Genomic DNA, 16,834 nt, shown 5'->3' with positions numbered 1-16,834 from the left:
CGAGAGGGGGGCGCGGCGTCGGCGAGGTCCAAGCAAGGCTGAGGAGGAGAAGCCGCTTCAAGCTCCCGGCAAGACGCGCTTTCCGTCGGAGGTGGCCGTCGTCGGGTCCAGGTGGGACTGCGCTTTCCTCACAGCTCCTGCCGAGAGAGACGGCGAAGGGTCTTGCCGGCCTTCAGGTGCGCCTGCGAAAGAACTGGAGGAAGCCGAGCCCGCTCGGAGCTGCCTCATGGTCGGATGGTGGGAGGGCGAGAGGGAGGGAGGGAGGAGGGAGGGAGGAAGCACCGCGCACCGCCTGGGCGACTTGGCCTCTTTCTTGCCACCCCTCCCCTCCGACAGGGCTGGGAGGGGCAGCCTGCAGGGAGAGGGGGGGCTGGTCACCAGGGGCAACTGGGGGGCCGCCCAGAAGTTGGGGGCGGGCGGAGAGGGGCCATGGACAGCTGCCGCCCGAGTTGTGCTCCCCGCGCCAGGCGCTCTGTTGCGCGATGCCCCGCGGCGTCGAGGCTCCACGGAAGAGCCGGAGCGCACAGCCTCCTCCTGGCCTTCGGCTTGAGGCAGCCGACGGAGGCGGGAGCATTTCGCCCCTTTGTCCAGAGGGGGCGCTCTGCGGAGGGCAGCGCCAGCAGGACGGCTCCGGCGGCTCCGCAGCCAGTGGCTTCCCGCCGCCTGTTGCCCGGATACTGGGCGCTTCAATTCCCAGCCCGGCTCGGCTGGGCTCGTCTCCCTCGCCTCCCAGGAGCTGCGCGGGGAGAGATTAACGCCGTCGGTGCCGGCGCGCTGTCGCAGCTCCGGCGCCGGAGGGGGTGTGGACGGGGCGGGGCTGCCTGAGCTCTTCGGCGCGGCTTCCTCCTCCTCCGGAGGGGGGCAACTCGAGACGGGGAACAAGCTGCCCTCGGAAGGGAGGGGCGAGCTGTTACGGAGAGTCCTCTTTGGGGTCCGAGTGTAAAGGAGCTGGCATGAGAGCGAAGCCATCCCAAAACCCCACCAGTGTAAATTTTCCGGCTTTCAGATTCAGAGGAGGAAGTTGCGGTCGTGAGAAAGAGGGGAAAGGAGGGTCGTCCTCCCCCCCCCCAAAAAAAATAATCATCCACAGCTTGTGGGTCACACAACGGCACCTTTCGGCGTCTCAGAGGAAGCACCTTCAACGTGGCGAACATCCTGCTTTGCCGCCCCCCAACTGGAGGTTCTGAGAATGGGGCATCCCAGCTTTCCACCCACAGCTCCCAGGATGGCACGTGAAAGCAAAGTCTAAGTGCCTAGAGGTCCCAGTTTCAATCCCTGGTCCATCTAGGTGGGGAGTTGGGAAAGTCTTCACTCCGAAATCCTAGGGATCCGTTAACCAAGCCGTGTAGACAAGGCTGTACTAGATGGATCAATAGTCTGACTCGGTTATAAGGCTGCTTCCTCTGTATCTGTGATACGGGGTCCCTCTGGATAAGCTGTTTATTTTAAAAAAAAAATATATTTATTACTTTTCCAACAATTTAAACACTACAGCAACAACAACAACAACAAAATAAACAATACAATACAATACAATACAAAAACAGTACATAACACTAACACATTAAACTAACAAACAAAACAAAAACAGTTTAAAACACATCAAACAGTTTCAATATTTTATCTTTCATTCACTTATTTCCCTCATTCACTCCCTTTTTGTATTCCACTTCTATTAATTGTTTCAGCAATTCCTTTCCATCTTCCTTTGTTTTCTATCCTATAATTATCTTAACACATTCTAACCTTATTTTTTCCTTTAATATTCAATTAATCTATTTATACTTAATTCCTTATAACATTTCTACTAAAGCCATATAACTTCATTCCAACATTTTCCTGACATTAATTTTACAATATTTCTGTAAATAGTCTTTAAACTTTTTCCAGTCTTCTTCCACCGATTCTTCTCCCTGGTCTCGGATTCTGCCAGTCATTTCCGCCAATTCCATGTAGTCCATTAACTTCATCTGCCATTCTTCCCAGGTGGGTAGATCTTGTGCCTTCCAATACTTCGCGATGAGTATTCTTGCTGCTGTTGTTGCATACATAAAAAAAGTTCTATCCTTCTTTGGCACCAATTGGCCGACCATGCCCAGGAGAAAGGCCTCTGGTTTCTTCAGGAAAGTAAGTTTGAGTATCTTTTTCATTTCGTTATAGATCATCTCCCAGAATGTCTTAATCCTTGGGCATGTCCACCAAAGGTGAAAGAATGTACCTTCAGTCTCATTACATTTCCAGCATTTATTATCGGGCAAATGGTAAATTTTTGCAAGCTTGACTGGGGTCATGTACCACCTGTATATCATTTTCATAATATTCTCTCTTAAGGCATTACATGCCATAAACTTCATACCTGTAGTCCATAACTGTTCCCAGTCAGCCATCATTATGTTATGTCCAACATCTTGTGCCCATTTAATCATAGCTGATTTCACCATTTCATCCTGAGTGTTCCATTTCAACAGCAAGTTATACATTCTTGACAAATTCTTAATTTTTGGATCTAGCAGTTCTGTTTCCAATTTTGATTTTTCTACCTGGAAACCAACTTTTTTGTCCAAATTGTATGCCTCCATTATTTGGTAATAATGGAGCCAATCTCGCACTTTATTTTTCAATTTTTCAAAGCTCTGCAATTTTATTCTGTCTCCATCTTGTTCCAGAATGGATAAGCTGTTTATTGAACAGTCAGTCATATGCTTGTACAAAAATCATGGGGACGTTCGATTCTTTCTGGTCTTTCTTGCGAGTTTGTTCTGATTTGTTTGTGGGGCAGTTATAGGACAATGAGCATCCACCCTGATTTGCTTGCAGGGTGTTCCCACGTCTTCCTGTTAGTTAGTCATTCATTCATCCCATGCTTTTCAATGCATTTCCCAAACTGCAAAATAATAGTAATAACCAATTTGTTTTTAAAGATTTGTTGCACTATGAAACCCCTTTAATGCACTTCAGCTGTGCAAACGTAAAGTAGCAATGTGCACTTGAATCCCTCCCCCACAATAATGACAGTTTGGAGGCAGTATCAATCTTGTATGCAGCGCGCCCTTGGCCAATTCACCAGTCTCTGTTGTTTTCAAGCCTGGGAGTTGGATATAGGGAAAGGGTGGGCAGACTTCAGGCTTGTGAGATCTACTTTGTTCTTCCAATAGAACCCCAAGATCTGACATCTAGAGTCAGGTGCAAAAGACAGACAGTTAGCATTAAAAGAATAGGGTGCCTCTGAGCACATTCTGAACCTAGGGATTCATTTCCAGAACCAGAAAAGAACTGAGCTCTCTGGCTTTCACACAACCCCACTCCACACCCCACCTGATTCAGCAGCTAAAATTAGGTGGAATGAATAGTTTTGTTCTGGCTGTAGTTAAACACTTGAAAGTCAGAACCTCTTGCCAATCTACTGCAAACCACCCAGAAATCTATCAGTAGATCCTGATCTGCCCACCCACAATATAGTCTTTAAGTGGGCATGTATTATCTACATAGCAAAGCAAAACTTTGATGCTGAAAAGGCCTTGTGCAGCATAACCCTATTATGCAAAATTACTCAGGGAAGCCCCATCGGACTCAGCAAAATTTGTCTCTAAGGTGACATGTTTGTTGAGCATTCATTCTGATTTGTTCACAGGAAGGTTAGACAGTGGCTGGCTATCTAACGAGCATTTGTTCTGATTTGTTTTCAGGGAGGTTAAATACACTTTCCAGTATATTTCCCTGTCACTTCATTATCTGCATGTAGTCCAATCTTTGGGGAAGAGAAGTGGGTTTGTTGTGCAAACCAACCCCCAGTTAGCTGTGATCATGCAACCTGAGTTTGCCAGTACGTGTTTGACTCCCACTCAAAAATAGCAACAGTCTGGAAGCTCCCTAGGCCAATGTGCCTAGACTCTGATCCAACTGTAGCTGTTATTACCATTCACTGTTCCCCTGCTGGCAAGAATAAGAGTGTGTCTTCTCTTATATTATTTGTGTACCACTGTGTGTGTTGTTAATGTGGACTAGAAAAGCGTTTCCTCTATTTAAATCTAATGGGCACTTGAGTTGATGTAAGATTTATAATTATGTGCAAGCTGCAGACATAGAGAAAAGAAAAATCACTTAAACAGAAAAATTCTATACACCAATTATGCTGGGTGGGAGAGACGCACTGCTGCTACATTGGCAGAACAGCTGCTGGGCTCAGCTGGAGAAAACATGCAAAACACACACACACACCATCCAAAAATGGTGTGAAAACAACAGGTGCCCCCATCCCCGCAAATACTGCCAAAACCCACCAATTAGGAACTTTGCTAGTGATGATGCCTGCATACAACCCACACAAAGAGAGGACCAATAAACTCACAATGATGGGGTACATCACAACATCCACAATGATGCCAGAGCATCCCCAATTCACCCGTCCCAGCAGCTCAGGCAACCAGAGGCAGATCAAGGCAGGTGTGGCCTGCCCCAGGGGCCATCCCTGAGGGGGGGGTGACATTGCTGTGCTCATGGCGGGCTGTGCACCTCCCGGGAGGCTCACAGCGGGCAGGCACACGCCCCACACCCCCAGGATGCTCACCCCGCCCCCCTGGGACGCTTGCCCCACCCCCGGGTGCACGTCGCTCCTGGTGCCAGAGTACCTAGCTCCGCCTCTGCAGGCAGCAATGACCCTCAACTGCCAGTCTGCAGGCAGGGATACAGGAATGGGTTCAAATCCCCTTATTCTCCTCCCCAGCATAGGTTTGGAGGGCAGCACACAAAAAGGGAAGGAAGGAGAGACCACATGGCACAGTATCCACCCAGCTGCCTGGGCAGGATGCTGAGCACACACAGCCCTCATAAGAACCTCAGTTCTGCTGGGTCAGGCCAGAGTCCCATCTAGTCTAGCATTCTGTTGTTCCAGTGACCAACCAGATGCCTTTAGGAAACCTGCAAGCAGGGCACAAATGGAACAGCACTCCCCCTACTTACCATCCCCGGCAATTGGTATTCTAATGCATACTGCATCTGACAGTGGAGGCAGAACATAACCGTCATGGCTAGTAGCCACTGCTAGTCTTATCCTCCATTAATTTCTCAGATTCTGTGTTAAAGACATCTACGCTGGTGGCCACCGCTCCTCCTTGTGGGAGCAAATGCCATTGTTTAACTGTGCGCTGCATGAGTAAGTACTTTCTTTTCTCTATCCTGAATCTTTTCAACATTCAGCTTCAATAGTATTATGAGAGAGGGAGAAAAACTTCTCTCTGCCTACTTGCTCCTTATGGTGCATAGTGGAAATTCTGCTTCATGTATAAAACTGAGCCTTTCCCTCCCACCCAGCTCAGACTTCTCTAGGAAGCCTTGCTGGAAATTTGAAGTTTCATCTTTTAGAGATGATGAGTTTCAGAGATGGGGTAAATTATCTAGAGTAAAACACAAGAACATAAGAGGAGCCTGCTGGAGCAGGCCAATGGCTCATCCAGTCCAGCATCATGTTCTCACAATGGCCAACCCACAAGCAGGATCTGAGCATAAGAGCTCTCTCCCCTCTTGCAGTTTTCAGCAACTGGTATTCAGAAGTATACTTCCTCCAGTTGTGGAAGCAGAGCAGAGCAACTGTGGCTAGTAGCTTGCTGTTGGAAGTATTCAACATTATATTGCACCCAAAAAACTGTATATTTTGAGAGTATATTTTGTGTGTGTTTCTGAAAATTGTAGTAACTCTAGCAATGTTATCGACTGAGGTCTATCACCTTGTTGATTTAAAGCAAATGGGCTTATTTCTGTGACATCTATGCATTAATTAATGCTCAGTCAGGTATAAAGTTGACCGGGGGTAGAGGACCTGTGGTCCTCCAGATGTTGTGGGACTCCAGCTCCCATCAGCCCCAGCAAGCATGGCCAATGGTCAAAGATGATGGGAGGTGGGGTTTATCATCTATAAGATTATATTTGGATTTCCCAGAGAGCCCTTTTTGCTTCTCCCTGCTGAGTACCTGCCTACCTAAGTGCAATTCCCTAGCCCAGATTGCCTCATACTTTGGGCTTATTTCCATCACCAAAAGAAAGTAGGGTTTTTTTTTTCTTTTTAAAAAAGATTGTAATTAAGTCATAAAGAGCAGCTCAGAACTGTATTATGGGGAAAAGGTTCCACTTAGTTCTGCCTGAGCCAAAGGAGCCTGGTAAATGGAAGGAATTAAATTAGCAGAGCAAGGACTAGCAACCCAGCCAGGCACAGTCTCTGCATTTAGAACTGCAGTTATGCTCACTGTTTGCACATTTGGAATGATGCTCCATCAGCCAATGCTGTCTGCTGTTAAGGGTGCAGAGCTCAGCCCCAAAACTAAAGAAAGTGCCAGCCTGTAACACTGTTATATTTAAGGCAGAAATCTTTGGTATGATGAAAGGATTAGGCATAGATTTTCTACCCCAAATACCATGGTTAACTAATTGGCTAATCTCTAGAAGCAGCAACAAAAGCATGAAACATTAAAAGGGAGCCGGTGTAATTGGGAAGATTCCAAAGTAAGTCTTTAGCAAATTATCTCTCATTTCTGACTAATTATTAGTGGTGCTGCTCTGCTTTTTTTGGGTTGCCAAGGCATTGTACTCCGCTATCAACATAAAGCAAGGATAATGCCTTGATAATTACCCTGTACCAAGGCAGCAGAGATTATGGACAGTCACGGAAGTGGAGGGTGGGATGAGGGATCCACCCCAACGTCAGGGTGATAGCAAGAACCAATACAGGTCCAGAGTAGGATTGGTTTTGCATGTATATGTGTGGGGTGAGGTTGAGGGGTTCATCCAAATTTGGGGTGTCATTGTGACCAAAACTCTTAAGCTAGACTAAAACGGAGGGAGTTAATGATTATGGGGAGGAGCTTACAATTGTAGTGGGATGTTCCTCCTGCCTCTTTTGAACTGTTTTCTTCTTTTCTGTAAGATTTTAATAGCTTTGATAGTGTAGCAGCAATGTTCTGACGACCACCCATGTGCTATGGCAGCAGCCAACACGGAGGCAATTTTAGACAAAGTTAAAGAAAAGCAGGAAGGAACTGGAAAGAAAAGAGCAGGAAGGATAAGAACTGCCCCCACTAAAATTTCAAGCCCCCCCAAGAAAACTATTTGGGAGGTATTTTAGGACCCAAATTGCAACCCCCTTCAAATGAAAAAAAAAAAGGCCAACCCTCCCCCCTCCCAATTCATCACCTGCAGATGGAGTGATGAATTGAGAGAGCAATGGTTTAGGGCAGGCAAAGACAAACTCCGGCCCTCCAGATGTTTGGGACTACAATTCCCATCACCCCTGACCACTGGTCCTGTTAGCTAGGGATGATGGGAATTGTAGTCCCAAACATCTGGAGGGCCAGAGTTTGCCTATGCCAGGTTTAGGGCTCACCTTTTGCCCAGGAATAGAAGCACAAAGCTTTGCAGGACCATGGACAGATCACTGTGCTTGATGGAGTCCTAGCTCTGATTTATGCCTTCTATATCCTTTTAGGTCCAGTTCCATACCCACTCAGCTGGCTGAGAAGTGAAGTCCTTAAAGAGACAGCCCTGGGCCTGGAAGCAAGTACCTTCCCTTTCCCCACTTGGCATGTTCTGTTTGCCAGTAAGGAGACAGTGAATAGTAGTAAACAGTTCTCACCATGACCCACCCTCAAAGATGCTGAATTTTGGAATTGTGAAAGTCAATTGAGCTATACTGGTTAACAGCTGTTGAGGCTAAGGCTATCTGTTCCTAAAGTAATGGGTTAATATTATCCTGAAATCCTTCAGAAACCGCATCAGATTGTCACAGTAAAAAAAACATTTAGCTCTCTTCTGGTACACAATGTAGGGAGTCTATGCTTTTTGTGCCAAAGTAACAAAAATGCCAACGTATTGGAAAGGGAGGAAATCAACAAGATTAGAGGAGCTTTGGCCAGTTCCCATGGAGCAGGGAGACATCTTGTGCTTATACCAACACCACAGTGGCGTCACTTCTTTCACCAATCCCAGGGACGATTTCTGTAGAATCAATCAGAAATTAAATAAATCCCCGTTCTCGGCATTTTAAACCTAATAACATGACCACAATATGTTCCACATTAGAAACAACTTGGCAGGAAAATATTTTCCTGTGTCTTGACACTGTAAGTGATGGACGTGCATGCAGAAATCAGCCTGCGCACCTGGAGCCTAGGCGTGTTTCCCTGGAGCAGTGGGGCAGTTAGGAAATTTTACATTCTGGAATCAGTGGCAACCCTACTTCCCAACATTGGGCATTGAACAGTGGCTTTTTATCAATTAGCATTTGACACCACTTGATACATCCTCTTCAAGCAGTTGTCTTTGCCAGAGCAAGGATGCCCTTTACCTGTAGGAACATCTAGGACAGGCAGAAATGGGCTCTTACCTGGATATGCTGCTGGGACAGAAGAACTGTCAGTGCTAAGCTGCAATGTAGGCTGTGTGCTGGGCACATGTCCCCATTGTCATAATTTCCTTGGCTCCCTCTAAGTTTGGGCAGCATGTGAGTCCAGCAGCTCCTTTCCAGTTGGTGTGTACAGATCCTTCTTGTTGGTGGTGACCCATTTGTGGAATGCCCACCCTGGAGAGGTCTGCCTGTCTCCCTCATTATTGACTTGCAGGAGAAATCTAAAAACATACCTGCTTACCCAGGATGGGTAAGAGATACTGGCCATGGCAACTATAACATTAATGACCGAGCGTATTGGTTTTTAATGTTTTTAGAAGTTCTAAATGTTTTTAAGTGCTTTTTGTTTTTTAAAGTTGTTTTTAAAGTGCTTTCTGTTTTGTTTTTTTAAAAAATGTTTTAAAGTGTTTTAAATGTGTTTTATTTTAAATTGTACAGTTTTTACCTCTTGATGCTTGCCACCCTGGGCTCCTGTGGGGCGAAGGGAGGGATACAAAATTAATAATACAATTTGAGCATATTACACCAATACTGGTCCGATTGCACTGGCTACCAATTAGTTTCCGGGCCCAATTCAAAGTGCTGGTTTTGACCTACAAAGCCTTAAATGGCTCAGAACTGTAATACCTCAAGGACCGCTTCTTTCCATATGAACCTACCTGGACCCTGAGATCATCCTCTGAGGCCCTCCTTCATGTGCCTCGTCCTCAAGAGGTCCAGAGGGTGGCAACATGGGAACGGGCCTTCTCTGCAGTGGCTCCCCATCTGTGGAATGCCCTCCCCAGGGAAGTTCGCCTGCCATCTTCATTAAACACCTCGAGGCACCAGGCAAAAACATTCCTTTTTAACCAGGCCTTTGGTTGATCTGAGTTACATCCTATGCCCTTTTAAAATGTGTTGGGGGGGCTATTGGGTTGTTGTTTTTATTTTTATTATGTATTTTGTGGTTTTATATCTTGATTTTAGTCTGTGAACCGCCCTGAGACCCCCGAGTATAGGGCGGCATATAAATTCAATAAATAAATAAAACAAACAAACAAAAATTACAAGCATAATCCACAATTTCTGGACCCTGGTGGAGTTTCCAGGGACACCGCGGTGTGCATGTGTGTTGAATGCCTGCCACTTTGATGTCAGTTTTTTTACATTTTCTGGTTGTGTGTGTCTAGCATGCACTGGATACAACAGCTATTCTGTTGATGTAGCAGCACCATCTCTCCAGTCCTGGTGTGATCGGAATAAAGGATTTCTTTGTGAGTTAAGCGTTGTGCACTGGGCCATACCATTCTTTCCTCAAGAGCTTAACGACAAGTGCTCCCCAATGACCTGGCATTATGTACAAGCAAAAAAAGGAGACCCAGGAGACATTGCATGGTAATAAAGAAGAAACTCTTTTAATTGCAGGCTGCTGTGGAGTTGTTACAGTATTTCTCCCATACAACAGAATTCTCCCGCTGACACAGGGTGCATATGGTGCTTACACTGGCTACACTGTATATGAGACAAATCACTACAATCTGTGCTGCTGTTTTTATTTCTACAGCAAAGTTTCATCAGAGACATGTACTTTCCATGTTTTTCATTGCATGAAAGTTTAGAAAACTCGCTAGCGCCACCACACCTGCTCCGAGTTCTGCTTTCCTCACTGCAGTTAGAGGCATCCCAGTTAGGGATTTAGGGCCCAGCTATGGAGGCCAGCCTGTCAGGCACTGGATGCTAGGCTCAAGTGCACCCTCTCCCTGCCTCTTTCCCCCAGGACACCCGAGTTGTCTTCAGGCTAACAATACTACTTGCATCTACCTCTTGGGGCTTGCTATGAAGTCAATGGATATTTGTATTCCACTGCTGAATCGGGCCTTTGGTTGCCAAACAACCTCCACAGTGGATTCTGGGAAACCTCCGCCATTCTGCCAAGGTATTAATAGCACAGAACAAGACAACATCTCATTGGGGGGGGGGGGGCTTCTTTTGGAACAGATCTCTGAGTGGTTCTGCATGGACCTGCTATGTCAAGTACACCAATGTGATGCCACTGTGCAGTGGTGAAGGGGATGCTCCACAGCTGGAGGGAAGAATCCTTTCCCAGCAGAGTGAAGGATTCAGAGTTCCTGTCTTGTGCTGACATCCCTCATGGCTATCTGTTGGACCCACTGCTACTTTAAAAATCTAAAAGACATGGCTCTAGCAAGAAGATCGAGTAATATTTGATCATTTAGAAAAAGCTTGTCCCTGTAAGAGATCAGGGGAAGGGGGGAGAATTGGTTAAGAGTGCAGGGTCAGGAACCTGATTCCCTGTTGCTTTAGCAGCTATCTTATTTTATTTTATCTAAATATTTGATTAAAACTGCAGCTCATTATGTTACAGGCAGTTTGATCTAAAGGTGATGGAGGATGGGGTTGCCAAGGTTTATTAAGCAGTTTTGAGGCTACGTGAAAACTATCAGCTGGTAAGAGTAAAGTTAATCCAGAGCGGCCTTATTGGGTAAATGATTAGCATTTCCCTCAACTCCTGGAATGCCAGGTGTAGGTAATTTAAGGTAGAAAACACTGATGAGCTCAGCCAAGCTCCAATGGATGAAACCCAATGACTAAGAACCTTGGGATCTTTTCTGATGTGGCCAAGTCTACTCAATTTGTCATTGCTACAGGATGAACCCACCATGTGGTCAATGTGCAGGCTGAACCTATGCAAAACGAAGCACATTTAACTCTGCATAGGATTGGACTGTTAATATAAGACTATTTACTCCATCTACAGTCAATTCATTGTTTTACTTCCCCACATGATAAACCAGCCATATCTATGGATCTATGCTTTCAGATTTCATTGGCAACTACATTCCCTGCACTCCTAAAAGCTCACCAGTTCCACTCTAAAGCAACAGAGGCGCCGTGGTTAAAATCGGAAGGCTTTGGCTTCAAGCCCTTCTCATGACAAGATAAAAAGGCATATACTGTCAAGCAACAAGGGTGTCTGAAGTCCATCCAGCTCTGATCTGACTGATTTGCATTGCAGGTGGGGATGCACACCTGGATCTGTGTCAAACCAAAAGCAACGCAGCACAAACTGATGGCACTCGCATTTGGATGCAGCCAGTTTATGCCCACAGATCTTGATCCAAAGAATTAGACCTGCATGTGGAACTTGATACTACATAGAGACTTCATTTTCTGGATTGGAATGTAAATTTCCTCTGTGCTATTGTCTGGAGGCTGCTAGCCAAGTTAAACATATAAAACTAGTGTGCTGGGTATGACTGGCATTCCTCCATAGGGTAAACATTTCAGCAACTTCAGTATTTATGTGGCTACACCAAAAGGCAGAAACCTGGTATGACCTGATTGTGCCTGAAGGATCAGGATACATAGAATGAATGTATAAAAGAAAAGGACCCCTAAAAAGTGGATTCACTCAATAGCTCCTGAGTACTTAAGAGTGAATATACTAGAACTATGGGATACATTCCAGATAGGGGCATTGAATGGAGGGGCCACTGGAATATTGCTTTTTCCCATCTGGGCTTTTGTGCTTTCTGGAAGTTGTAGTGTGTGCTATAAGAAACTAGATATCCTAAGTGGTTGGATCAGGTATCAACTAAAGGGGCCAGCTCAATGGCAGATCAGGATTATTCTTTTCTTCTGAGAATATTCTCAACTGATCTGTCATCATATGATGGCTACTATTTTTGCAAAGTTGGGTCATGCAAACAACAGGTGTGTATATCTAAATAAAGGCCACTTGGCCCTCCCCACACTAAAGAGGAAGGTCAAATTTGACTTCAGAAGTGCCCCATCTAACACCACCCATTTCTGTACTTCAGTTCAACAGTGATCATAATTTCTGGCTCATTCTTGTAATTATGAAATATAGCCTGGACATGGTCACAAAAACATGTAGTGTGCCTGTTTTATCCCTGACAGGAATGAGCCATAAATTTCAGACACCCTCAAGGCATGGTCATCTACTGAGAACATCCATCATAACATAAAGCTATGGAATGGCTTTGAAAGTGACTGCGTTATAGATAGAGCTATCCCTAATAAAACACACACACACACACACACACACACAACAGCAGTTACAAGCCCTAACACAAGGAGACTCAATGGAGCAACTGCTCAAGGCATCTAACATTTAATCCCACCACTTCCCAATTCTAACGCCTAGCAAAATGCCACAATGTAATACTGTTATATTTCCACAGAAATAATGAAGGCAGTGCCCTTCTGTGCTCTCCCCACCCACCCCACCCCCAAGTGGGCAGCTCAGCAGGGTGTGGTCACCAGTCGTACACTAAAAAATTATAAATATATCAAATATACAGTAAAATAGATCTGTACAGCACTGAGAATGAAAATAGTTCACGGATCACTTTGGAATATGCTTTGTCATTTAACAGAATTTACACCAACATTTACAGAATAAATATACAATAGAAATAGAAACTATAGGTTATTCTATATATATACACACATATACTATAGTGTTTCTTTTTCTTCCCATTGCTGCTGGCATTACGCCACAGGATAAGAGAAGGAAATGCAATGGACCCACCTCAGAACCAGAGGCATGGCCCACTCAAATGGTGGCCAAGATCCATAGCAACATGGCACAGATCTGCTTCACCTGAGCATCTGAACTACTCACTCCAGTGGAGGTGCACTGGTTTACATTGGTTCTAGTCTGTCCTATGGAACTTGGAAAATAATGTGCCAATGTGCATAAGCTGAGAATGCACAGCGACAGAAATACATATAGATGAAGAGGTTTGCAAGTCCCTAGCAACCTCCATTCTAAAGGAGATAACATTGGAAGAAGAGGAAGAAAGAGTATAGGCTGGGAAAGAGAACAATGGAACTAGTAATGGACTTCCTATGGGGGCTAATTATGTAACAGCTCATCAGCAGACCTTCTAAAGCTGATTTCCATAGTTCCCCACTAGGCTACAGTAGCCACCTCCTGAGCTCAATTAACCATATTTGTAAGGTAGGAAACAAGGAAACGCCATGGCGCATCTGCAACAGCGAAATTGGATGCCTTCATCTGCCCTAGCTGCAATAAAACAAGTCTCTCTCATATCTGTACAGCCACAGCAGGTGCTGTAACCCTCCAACAGTTTGACTTTACCAGCAATGGTGCGCTCTTTCATTGCCTCTCAAGACAGATGGATGCCAACGAGGGGCCAGAGAAAGACACACACACAAAGAAGAAACACAAAAGAAGGAAACTTCTAGATTGCAATTCTTTCAGCTACATCCTTCCTTTGTCACAACTCCAAAGTTGCCACCACCATACAGTAAGTGGAAGGCCAAAGCCTCCTCTTCAACCCAAAACATAAGGCGTCAAAATCCCATCACAAGATAGGCATTGTGTTGGGGACAATGTTCCATTTCATTGCTCAGATTCAAAGCTCATTTATTCTCTGCTTCCGACTGATGAAGATGGTGCCGGGACAAGTCTCTGCTGAGCCTTGATCAAATCAATTATATTGACATGCTCCTCAATTTTAGTCAAACCACACCCACCCACCCCCTAACCTTCTATAAACAGCAACCATCACAAAAGGTAATGGGCTGGGTCTCCTCTGAACCCCTTGCAATTTGTGTAATCCAAGTCCTGCAACAGGCATTCATTACACCTTTACAACCAGCATTCTGATGGTGGAAAGAAGTATCATTGGAATTGATGGGGCTTATTTCCTTAGCAATGTGTTTAGGATTAAGGAAAAAGCAACACAGAGCTAGCAGTCTGTCATGATCTCCAAAGAGTGTGTCAGGCTGTCATTAGGTAAAAAGAAGCACACTGTGCCTTACCGGTTACCACCATTCCTTCTTCCCTGTTATTTTAGATGCTTTTGGGTCATGACACATATTCAAGGTCTCCGCATGTTTTCATTACAGGATCACACCATTGTGTGGGGAAATATTAGTGTAAACCAGCAGTACATGAAGAGGCTCTGAACAATTCCCATAATTGCAGGGTGGGGCCTGGGGAAGTGCTGCACTTATCCTGCAAACGGGCTACTGCGTACTGCTTAATTCACATCCTTTGGCCGTGTACCTGCATGCAAAACTGTACAGAGAAAACAAGGGAGCCTCAAATGTGTGAAGCAACCTTGACACTGGACATAGCAAAACACTGCCACCCACTGGCACTAGAGATGGATAGATCAGCTTTGCATGTGTTCATTCATAAGTCTGTTCCATTATGCTTTTGCAGCAATCAGTGGCTTTTTTAAAAAAACAACAGCAGAAAAATCAACATTATTTTTAAATGTCTTTTCTCACAGTGCACAAATTTTCATACACATTCTAACCTAAAATATGCATTTTACGTATTTTTACATTTTGAGTGTAAAAATCAAAAAATTCAGAGAAGTGCAAAAGGATGGCTGCACCCAAATCTGCATCTAGGAAGTGCAAATCAGGATATTCCTGCTTTAAAAAGCAGACCAAACTAAAACAAACCAGAGTGAAGCCCAATCAGAACAGAGAACAGAAAGAGGGCCATTGTCTTGCCAAAGTGTAAAAAGCGATGAACTACTGGCATGCATATGCAATGGCACAGGCAAACCAAATAATCAGTAAACCCCGTAAAGCAGCTCTTTGTTTCAGGAACCAGAGAGAATGTGGATTTTAGACAGTCTGGTGTTCTGCTCCCTTTTCACATGCCTGGCATTTTCCTGACAACCCAACCTGCTGTTCCATAATGAATAAGCCTTGACATTTTTCATTCCCATACAAAATAGACACTAACATTTATTGGTGTGCCTCAATGTAGGGTTTTCTTTTTTAAAAAAAGACGATACCCTAACCCTTTCCAGCTATATTAAGCTAAAGGGATAAAGGCAAGAGAAGAAAGGGTTGGGTTGGGAAGCCAGGCTTCATCGCTTGCTTCTGTTGCTGACTCACACTGAAACAGACTTAACAATCTCTCCATTTCCTCACTTTCAAAGGGCCGTGTAGAGTTCAGCTAATTTTTGCTTAGGGGGTTCAGAGATGCATCTATTAAAAAATATTGTCAGGCAAAGGGATTGGTTTCCAAAGCACCTAAGCTCCCCAGAGGCCCAGAGTCTGCATGAAGCAACTCAAGAGAAATTCTACAGGGACTAAACAAATAATACAGAGTGGAATTTATTCAAGGAGGCTGCAAGAGGCTTCCGGTGAATTGAATCAGAAGAACGATAGCAGGCATAGCCATCTGGAGGCATGCCCTTAAAGTGTTGCTGGACTACAACTCCCATTTTCCTGGACCATTGGCCATGCCACGCTGAGTGGAGCTGGAGGGGGTTGGACTGCAGCTACACCTGGACGACAGCACATTGGTTACTCCTGCCTTAAGAGGGTAAAGCAGAGAGTGGGGAAAGAGTAGCAGGGAGATTTTGCATGCCGAAGAAGAGGCAAAATCAAACCAGGACACAAGGAGCTTTCCATCTGATATGACGAATTCCCTTCGGTTCCAACAGGACCTAGGATGGATTGCCACCTCACTAAATGTCTTCCTATTTTTTTTGTACTCTAGGATCTGGGAGTCTAAGAAGTGCTGAGAAGTTTCCGCAAGCTGAGACTCTGCGGAGAGTAGCTACTGCTAATGGCAAAAGACAGCAGGTGCTCTGGTCAGGTAACACAGAACTGTTTGCCATGGCAACTGCCCCAGTGCAGCAAGGCCCACAACACAGAACAGCCAGGTCTGGGAGGTTTCCTGAGCTACAACAAGCCTGTTTGATTGGAGGGGGTGAGGAGAGCTACAGTGATGTGGGGAGAAATTCCCACTACAAGTGCAAGCCTGTGCATTTTTTCTGAGAATTCCCACTATGTTCAGTGGTGCTTACACCAAGGTAGGGATGGAGAAGAATTTGGTTTAGTCTGCATTTCAAGTGAACTGATCTCATTCACACCTCCCAGACATGGATTGAAATGTAATTATGCTTTGGATTTCGCACTTCTCCAAATTTTACAATTCACTTCTTGGCCTAATAATGTACCAAAATGTGGTTGCTGTTGTTGTTTAAAAAAAAAGACATTTTTTTTTTCTGCAACAGAACTTGACTTCGTTTTAGTCCTCACTTTCTTTCTGTTTAACATGCCTTTTGCATCTGGATGGGGATCTTACTGGATTTGAGTGCCTGTTTTGGGAAGGGGTCCTGCAACTAGAGAAAGGGAAAGGAGTAACATAATACCCAATAAATTTAGTATTTACACTAGCTGTAAATTACAGTACTGTACTGTAAATTACAGTAGCTGGGCTATAGCATTTAGCCATTATTTTTATTTTCATACTGAATATGTTTTGAAACACTTGAAATATATTTATGTGTAGATATATATATATATATAATCCAAATAAATATATAAAATTCATATGTTATGATGAACTATGCAAATAATAATAATAATAATAATAATAATTTATTATTTATCACCCATCTGGCTGGGGCATTT

At 44.7% G+C, this 16,834-nt stretch overlaps 2 long non-coding RNA genes across 2 annotated transcripts; one reads left to right on the top strand and one right to left on the bottom strand.

Moving 5' to 3' along the window:
- The first annotated feature begins 2,383 nt into the window (after positions 1-2,383).
- On the top strand, positions 2,384-13,592 carry LOC308479221. Its single transcript, XR_013987558.1, has 2 exons — positions 2,384-5,152; positions 6,436-13,592. It is a non-coding gene; the product is annotated as an uncharacterized lncRNA (long non-coding RNA).
- LOC308479222 lies at positions 9,760-16,821 on the bottom strand. Its single transcript, XR_013987559.1, has 2 exons — positions 16,609-16,821; positions 9,760-16,279 (listed from the first exon to the last, which is right to left on the bottom strand). It is a non-coding gene; the product is annotated as an uncharacterized lncRNA (long non-coding RNA).
- Between the last annotated feature and the right edge of the window lie 13 nt (positions 16,822-16,834).

The sequence above is a fragment of the Podarcis pityusensis genome, assembly GCF_964106645.2.
Source record: "Podarcis pityusensis genome assembly, chromosome: 6".
Classification (NCBI taxonomy): Eukaryota; Metazoa; Chordata; class Lepidosauria; order Squamata; family Lacertidae; genus Podarcis; species Podarcis pityusensis.
Note: the sequence above shows the minus strand (reverse complement) of the source record. Positions and strands in the feature narration are given on the sequence as shown.